The sequence below is a fragment of the Triticum dicoccoides genome, chromosome 7A, assembly GCF_002162155.2.
Source record: "Triticum dicoccoides isolate Atlit2015 ecotype Zavitan chromosome 7A, WEW_v2.0, whole genome shotgun sequence".
Classification (NCBI taxonomy): domain Eukaryota; kingdom Viridiplantae; phylum Streptophyta; class Magnoliopsida; order Poales; family Poaceae; genus Triticum; species Triticum dicoccoides.
Genome location: NC_041392.1, coordinates 593,409,650 through 593,419,275, shown reverse-complemented (window position 1 = coordinate 593,419,275; position 9,626 = coordinate 593,409,650).

Sequence of the window (9,626 nt, the reverse complement as noted above, 5' to 3'; positions counted from 1 at the left end):
GCGGGTGTTAAACATTCTCGGAATGGACCGAGATTTGCCAAGCGGCCTTGGTACACCACCGGTAGACCGCCTGTCAAGTTTCGTGCCATTTGGAGTCCGTTTGATACTCCAATGGTTAACTAGGGAACCGTAAAGGCCTCGTGTGTGTTGCAGCCCAACACTCCTCCAAAGTGGCCCAATAACCCATCCAAAGCCCATCCATCCTCTCGGTCGTTCGATCACGATCGCGTGGCCGAAAACCGCACCTCATTTGGACTCTCCTAGCTCCCTCTACCTATAAATACTCCCCCCTCCGAAATTCACAGTCAAAACCTAAGTTTCATCCTCTCCGCAGCCGGACATGCCCGCGGCCAACCGGCGCCCGCCACGTGGCAGGTCACCGCCTCTTACCGCGCCGGCCCGTGGGGCCCGACCGCGGCCCTCCCGGCCCGGGTCGCCACCGCCCGCGCCCCCGCGTCGGCTCTGCCGCCCGAGCCCTCTCCGCCTTCAAGCGCTCCGGCGACGCCGCACCGCCATAGCCGCCCTCGCCGGTCGCCGTCGAAGCCAGCCGCCGCCCCGCTCTTCCTCCTCTCCAGCGAGATCCAGCGCCGGCTGACCGGATCCACGCCTCCCCGCAGCTCCGGCCATCCTCTCTGGCGAGAACTCCGTCCACCGCGGTGACATCTCCGGCCACCTCGATCCGCGCACCACGATCCAGATCTGGAAACCCTTGGTTGACCTCATTTTCCCCCCAAGTCTGCTACATTTTCTAGCTCTGTTCATTGCATCATAACTTCTCATCCGTAGCTCCGTTTTGGGCGTGCCATATATCAAAATGTTCATCATGATGTCCTCTTCATTTTGTTCCATTGGACCATGCTTTTTTGAGTCCATCTTGATGCCCTAATGACTAATGCAAGAGTGCTTCATAATGTTAGTTCCTGTTACTTAGCAGATCTTGAGCATTTGTCATTTTTGCCATGATTATTGTGTGCTGCATATGAACTTGAGCCCTACATGTGTTTGGGCTATGCCATGCCATCTTTACAGGGGTATATGCCATGTATTTTTTGTGATCAATGTGGTGACTAGCACAAGTATACAAAGTAGCTCTCGTGATGTTGCTGATTTCAGGGACTTAGAATTTCACTAAGTCATTTCCCTGTTGTTATTTTATGCCATGTATTCATGTTGCTTCAGAGTGATCCATGCTTCTTTTGAGTATGTTCAGTAAGGATGATTTTGACATGTGGTTATGATCTATCCATCCATGTCCCTGTTTGCATTTATGGAGTGCCCTAGCATGACTCAATCTTGCTCTACTTTTGCTATAAAATGTTCCTGGCAGATTGTTTACGTGTTAATCAATTTTGCCAAGGTTGTTGTAGTTGATCCATGCATGCTATGAGATTGTTCTTGCCATGGTTAGCTTATTGATCATGTATTCTTGCTGGGAGTATGCTTAGTTTGTCATGCAATGCCTTGTGTTGAGTGCATCGAGCTCGCAAACATGCCTTCATCACTCTGTTTTTGCCACGTCCAGTTTTCTGCTAAGTCTGAATCTGTTAACAAAACTTGCTATGTTTACATGGGTGCCATCATATTTTCTTTGCCCTTTTGGCTTATGGTCAGTAACGGACTTTTGTTATATGCTTTGAGTAGATTCATGCCATGCCTTGTTTTGCCATGATATGTCCCTGTAGCATGTTGTTATCTTGCTCTAAACATTGCTTCCTGACATGTTATTTTCTAAAAGTCTGTGATGTTGTTATCTTTTGCACTTTTGCCATGCTTGTTTGAACCCGCTCTTGTGTGATTTAGCCGTAGCTAAGTGTTCATCTTTTGTCAAGCATCTTGACTAGATCACTGCCATGTGATTTGTTGCTATGTTAGAGTGCAGTAGCTTAGTTTCTTGTTGCATTCTAGATGGCATCGTGCTGTTAATCGCAGAATTGTGTCATTCTTGTTTTGCTTGCCATTTGCAAACCGTGCATCCGATTCCGGTGATCTTTATATCGATTTCGACCGAAATCAACTCATCTTTCCAGCAGCACTCTTGGTTTGCCAAGTTGAGGCCTGATTGAATATTTCCCTTCCTAAGCACGCATATGCATTGCATATCACATCCCGCATGTCATGCCATGTTTTGCATCATGTTGCTTGCGCATTGCATCGTGGTTGATTGTTGTTTCCTTTGCTTGTGTTCTTGCTTTAGGTAGAGCTGAGAGACGAGTACGTGATCGAGGAAACCGTTGAATACGCTTACGAGGATCAAGCTTACGTCAACTCGGAGAACTTTGCAGGCAAGATGACCATACCCTCGAAATCACTTCTATCTTTGTTTGCTAGTTGCTCGCTCTTTTTCTATGCCGCGATACCTACCACATGCTTTACCATGCCTCCCATATTGCCATGTCAAACCTCTAAACCACCTTGTCCTAGCAAACCGTTGTTTGGCTATGTTACCGCTTTGCTCAGCCCCTCTTATAGCGTTGCTAGTTGCAGGTGAAGATGGAGTTTGTTCCTTGTTGGAACATGATTATTGTTGGGATATCATTATTATATCTTATTTACTTTAATGCACCTATACACTTGGTAAAGGGTGGAAGGCTCGGCCTTTTGCTTGGTGTTTTGTTCCACTCTTGCCGCCCTAGTTTCCGTCATACCGGTGTTATGTTCCTTGATTTTGCGTTCCTTACGCGGTTGGGTTATAATGCGAACCCATTGACAGTTCGCCTTGAATAAAACTCCTCGAGCAAGGCCAACCATGGTTTTACCATTTGCCACCTAAGCCTTTTTCCCTTGGGTTTCGCGGACTCAAGGGTCATCTTTATTTTAACCCCCCGGGCCAGTGCTTCTCTAAGTGATTGGTCCAACCTGAGCGATGCCCGGTGCCCCGTGGGCAACTAGGGTCTATGCCAACCCGACGTCTGGCTCATCCGGTGTGCCCCGAGAACGAGATACGTGCGACTCCTATCGGGATTTGTCGGCACATTGGGCGGCTTTGCTGGTCTTGTTTTACCATTGTCGAAACGTCTTGTAACCGGGATTCCAAGTTTGATCGGGTCGTCCTGGGAGAAGGAATATCCTTCGTTGACCGTGAGATCTTGTGATGGCTAAGTTGGGACACCCCTGCAGGGTTTTGAACTTTCGAAAGCCGTGCCCGCGGTTATGGGCAGATGGGAATTTGTTAATATTCTATTGTAGAAAACTTGACACTTAACTTAATTAAAATGAATCAACCGCGTGTGTAGCCGTGATGGTCTCTTTTCGGCGTAGTCCGGGAAGAGAACACGGTTTCGTGTTATGCTTGAACGTAAGTAGTTTTAGGATCAGTTCTTGATCTTTATAGCTTCTCGACCATGCTTTGCTTCTCTTCTCGCACTCATTTGCATAATTTAGCCACCATATATGCTAGTGCTTGCTGCAGCTCCACCTCACTACCTTTTCCTTCCCATAAGCTGAAATAGTCTTGATCGCGAGGGTGTGAGATTGCTGAGTCCCCATGACTCACAGATTACTTCGAAAACTAGATGCAGGTGCCGATGATGCCAGTACAGGGGATGCGACCAAACTCAAGTGGGAGTTCGACGAGGATTCAGGACGTTACTATGTTTCCTTTCCAGACGATCAGTAGTGGAGCCCAGTTGGGGCGATCGGGGATCTTTTGCATTTGGGGTAGTCTTTATTTTGATTCCGTAGTCGGACCTTGATTGTATTTTGGATGATGTAATTCTATATTTATGTATTGTGTGAAGTGGCGATTGTAAGCCAACTCTGTATCTCTTTCTTATTCAGTACATGGGATGTGTAAAGATTACCCCTCTTGTGACATGCCTACTATGCGGCTATGCCTCTAAGTCGTGCTCCGACACGTGGGAGATATAGCCGCATCATGGGTGTTATAAGTTGGTAATCAGAGCCTTCCTCGACTTAGGAGCCCCCAGCTTGATTGAATCGCTGGCATTGTTGAGTCTAGAAAAATGTTTTGAGTCTTATAGGATTATATATATCGGAGATTCTTTTTTACTCCTCAGTCCCTTCGTCGCTCCGGTGAGGCCTCCTGACGTAGAGTTTTGACTCTTCTCTTCACAAATTTCAGGATTTTTTTAGGATCACGCGGGTATCTTGGAATCGTTTCGATGGTTTTGTAACGAGAACATTGTTCTTGGTGCCTCCTGACATTTAGGGGTTGTGGCAGTGTCCCGGGGAGTTGAGCTCTGAGGTGTTGTCGTCACAATTTTATCGTTGCAGTTCTGGAATACCTGAGTTCATCGACATCGAAAATCTCTTTTATGCAGTTATTGGTGAGATAACCTCGACGCCACCCAGTACTGGGGCGGGAGTTCGGGAGTATTGCCATAACTCGTATAACGAATGCTTTTTGAAGGTTGAGGTAAATGGTTTCCGAAGGTTTCTTGGTTATGTGTTGAAGGGTGGATACAACTGGATGTAGGATTTGCTAGTTTTGGGTGAGATATTATGCTTCCCCTGTATCCCCAACACCTGATTGCATAACCAGAAAATTTTGGGAGTTTCATAGGTGGGAATTCATGTAGCTCTAGTATTTCTTCCCACAGATATTTGGTTTCTGATTGGGTAATCCTTACCAATTATTTGTTCATATCCGTACCTTGTTGTTTTATTCATCTACCTCTATCTAAGTGCCTTCTCAATTTATGGAAGTGTGATGATTTACTTTGGAATGCATTTGTTCATTCTTGTTCGAATGTCAAGGCTATATGTTGCAATTTCGATCCATCGATTCAGCTTGAATATATGCCTTTCAAGATGCTAACGGATGTCAACCTCTTCAGGATGGCTCCTCCAACGCGTCAGAATCCGGAACCTCCGCCACCACCTCCACCTCCGGAGGCATCGCAAGCTGTCATGGCCACCACCAACGCCAACACGCAGATGCTTATGCAACTCTTGCCAGAGCATAACCAAGGAAATCAAGGCCATGGCAGCAATCAAGCTCAGTTTGCTACCCTCAACTAGTTCCTCGCAAACCAGCCAAAGTCCTTCAGTAACTGTGTCGAGGCCATAGACGCTAACGATTGGCTCGTGGATATATGCAAACATTTTGAGTGTAAGAACGTCAGACCTGAGGACTTTGTCAAGTTTGCTTCATTCCAACTCAAAGACCAAGCTGCTGAGTGGTATCAACAATACAAAGATTCCAGAGGAGGTCGTGTGATTACCTGGGATGATTTCCACCGAGACTTCAAAGCTCACCACATTCCACAAAGTGTTGTTGAGAGTAAGCGCGAGGAGTTCCGCAATCTAAAGCAAGGCAGTTTGTCTGTTTACCAATACAACATCCTGTTTCAGAGGCTCGCTCGCTTCGCCAAACAAGACGTCCCTGATGAGAAGAGCATGATCTATCAATTCAGAGGTGGCCTCGGAGAAGATCTGCAACTAGCTCTTGTGCTTTTTGAGCCGACCAAGTATGATGATTTCTACAACATGGCACTAAAGCAAGAGGCCGCTCAGCTCAAGTGCGATGCATCTAAGAAGAGAGTCAGGGATGCAACTCCTTCTTCTTCTTCAACTCAAGTGGCAGCTAAGCAGCAAAAGTTCTGGTTGCCTCCTCCTCCTCCGTTCCGTCAGCCTTATCAGCAGAAGAGCAAAGGTGGCAATGGATCTTCCCACCCACCCAACCCAGGCTACCAGAACAAAGCTTCGTATCATGCTCCAAGGTCAAGTGCTCCGTATCACTGTCCGATCTCAGAGGTTACATGCAACAAGTGTCAGCAGAAAGGGCACTATGCGAACAAATGTTTCAACCAGAGGCGCCTTCCGCCTCCTCCTCCTGTGAGATCTGCCAGCAATGCAGTGGTCAAGTATAATCCCAAGTCTGCAAAGGTCAACATGATGAATGCAGCTCAGGCAGAGGACTCTTCAGAAGTGATCATGGGTAATCTTCCTGTTAATGATATTCCTGCAAAAGTCCTTTTTGATACTGGTGCATCACATTGTTTCATTTCAAGACCATTTGCATCTAATCATGAGTTGCTTTTCCAAGATTTGCCTAAGCAGTTATCAGTTGTCTCCCCGGGTAAATTCATGAACGCAAGCTCGATGATCCCGAATGTTTCTATCAAGATGGGTGACTATAAGTTTCTGTCCTCTCCAATTGTTCTTGGTAACTCGGATATTGATCTAATTCTCAGCATGGACTGGCTTTCTAAGCACAAGGCTCAACTTGATTGTGCTGCCAGGCAGATTCAATTGACACACTCGTCTGAGGATGTGATCATCTATGCAGCTCGTGATGATACCATTCGACTGTTTTCTCTCAATGAGAAGGGCGAGTTGAATGCCATCTCTCAGATTCCAGTCATTTGTGAATATCAAGACGTCTTTGCAGAAGAGCTTCCAAGAATGCCTCCTCACCGGCCAGTTGAATTCATCATCGATCTTGAGCCTGGCACGGAACCTGTTTGCAAACGTCCTTACACGCTTGGACCAGAAGAGTTGAAGGAGCTGCAGAAACAACTCGATATACAAGAGCGTATGGGTCTGATCCGACCGAGTTCTTCTCCATGGGGTTGTGATGTTCTTTTTGTCAAGAAGAAGGATGGCACGTACCGACTTTGTGTCGACTACTGTCCATTGAACAAGAAGACCATAAAGAACAAGTACCCACTTCCCAACATCAATGAGCTATTCGAACAACTCAAAGGTGCTCAAGTATTCTCCAAGCTTGACCTTCGTATGGGCTATCATCAGATTCGCATTCGTGAACAAGATATCCCCAAAATAGCATTCAGAACAAGCTATGGTTCCTATGAATACACTGTCATGTCTTTTGGCCTTGTCAATGCTCCTCCAACATTCTCTCGCATGATGAACTTCATCTTCAATCCTTACACAAATGATTTCGTACTGGTGTATCTCGATGATATTTTGGTCTTTTCCAAGAACAAAGAGGATCATGCCAAGCATTTGAGATTGGTGCTGGACAAACTCAGAGAACATCAGTTCTATGCGAAGTTTTCAAAGTGCGAGTTTTGGCTCGATGAGGTTCTCTACCTTGGGAATATCATCTCCGCCAAGGGCATTGCTGTTAATTCTGAGAAGGTGTCTGCAATTGTGAATTGGGAACCGCCTCAGAATGTGAAGTAGCTCCGCAATTTCCTTGGGCTTGCAAGCTATTGTCGAAGATTTGTTGAGAATTTCTCTAAGATCGCGAAGCCGCTTTCCAACCTCCTCCAGAAGCATGTGAAGTATGTCTAGACGCCTGAATGTGACGTGGCTTTCAACACCCTAAAAGAGAAGTTAGTCACAGCTCCAGTTCTGACTCCTCCTGATGAATCCAAACCATTCGAAGTTTTCTGTGATGCTTCCCTGCAAGGTCTCGGTGCTGTGTTAATGCAAGAGAAGAAAGTTGTGGCCTATACCTCTCGCCAGTTGAAGCCCAACGAAAAGAACTACCCCACTCATGACCTCGAGTTGGCGGCAGTTGTCCATGCTTTGTTAACATGGAGACATCTCTTGTTGGGAAGGAAAGTGGACATCTTCACAGATCATAAGAGCCTCAAGTACATCTTCACGCAACCCAACCTCAACCTCAGGCAGACTCGTTGGGTCGAAATTATTCAAGAGTATAATCCGAGTATCGAATATACTCCAGGCAAGGCCAATGTCATTGCTGACGCTTTGAGCAAGAAGGATTACTGCAACAATTTAATTCTCAAGCCCTTCCAACCGGATCTTTGTGAAGCTTTCCGCAAACTTAATCCCCAAGTTGTCCCTCAAGGATTTCTTACCAACCTCCAAGTCTCTCCTACTTTGGAAGATCAAATTCGTGAGGCACAACTTCTTGATGACATGGTGAAGAAGGTGAAGATTGGTATTGCCAAGAGCCAACCCAAGTACAAGTGTTATCGCCTGGATGACAAAGATACTCTTTTCTTCGAGGATCGAATTGTTGTTCCTAAAGGTGACCTTCATAAAGTCATTATGAGCGAGGCTCACAATTCACTCCTTTCTATTCATCCTCGAAGTACAAAGATGTACCATGACCTCAAGCAGTCGTATTGGTGGACTCGAATGAAGCGCGAAATTTCTCAGTTCGTAAATGAATGTGATGTCTGCAGAAGAGTGAAAGCAGAACACCAATGGCCAGCTAGTCTCCTCCAACCTCTTGCTATTCCAGAATGGAAGTTTGACCATATTGATATGGACTTCGTGACTGGATTTCTCAAGTCCAAGCATGGCAATGATGCTATCTTTGTTGTCATCGACAAGCTTACTAAAGTGGCTCATTTTCTTCCTATCAAAGAATCTATCACAACAGCTCAGTTGGCAGAGCTATATACCTCCAGGATTGTCTCTTTGCACGACATTCCGCAATTGATATCTTCAGATCGTGGAAGCATCTTTACTTCTAAGTTCTGGGACTCCTTTCAGAAGGCCATGGGCACCAACATTCGCTTCAGCACAACCTTCCATCCTCAAACTAGTGAACAAATCGAGCGAGTCAATCAAATCCTTGAAGATATGCTCAGGGCCTGTGTCATTTCTTTCGGTATGAAGTGGGAAGATTGTCTTCCATATGCCGAGTTGTCCTACAACAACAACTTCCAAGCGAGTTCGGGCAAGGCCCCATTCGAGATTCTCTATGGCAGAAAGTGTCGTACTCCTCTTAACTGGCCAGAGACTGGTGAATGCCAACTTCTTGGAAATGACTTGATCACAGAGGCTGAAGAAATGTGCAAAGTCATTCGTGAAAATCTCAAAGCCGCTCAATCGCGCCAGAAGAGTTACTATGATAGCAAACGTCGTGACTTGGCTTTCGAGATCGGAGACCATGTCTACCTCCGCGTCTCTCCAATGAAAGGTACTCATCGCTTCAGTATCAAAGGGAAGCTTGCCCCTAGATACGTGGGTCCTTTCAAGATCATTGGCAAAAGAGGCGACCTCGCCTATCAACTTGAGCTTCCATCCAACTTTGCAAATGTGCACGACGTGTTTCACGTGTCTCAGCTTCGCAAGTGCTTCAAGACGCTTGAACGCACCATCAACTTCGAAGAGATTGATCTCCAAGAAGACCTGTCTTATCATGAGCATCCCGTTGCTATTCTTGAAGAAAATGAGTGCAAGACTCACAACAAGTCTATCAAATTCCTGAAAGTGAAGTGGTCACATCATTCCGACCGAGAAGCCACCTGGGAACACGAGGACCACCTTCTTTCCGAATATCCGGAGTTCTGTCAGTCCTAGATCTCGGGACGAGATCCTTTCGTAGTGGTGGAGTGTTGTAACACCCCGGATGTAACTTACCATATTTGTACTCCAACTCTTGCCATTTTCGGCTCTAAGTTATGATATTCCCTCATGGTTGGGTTTTGTCTTTGTTTTGCATTTTGTTCATGTCATGCATGTCATATCATGTCATCATGTGCATCTCATTTGCATACGTGTTCGTCTCATGCATCCGAGCATTTCCCCGTTATCCGTTTTGCATTCCGGCACTCCTACGTCCTCCGGCGTCCCCTTTTGCCTCTTTTCATGAGCGGGTGTTAAACATTCTCAAAATGGACCGAGATTTGCCAAGCGGCCTTGGTACACCACCGGTAGACCGCTTGTCAAGTTTCGTGCCATTTGGAGTCTGTTTGATACTCCAACGGTTAACCGGG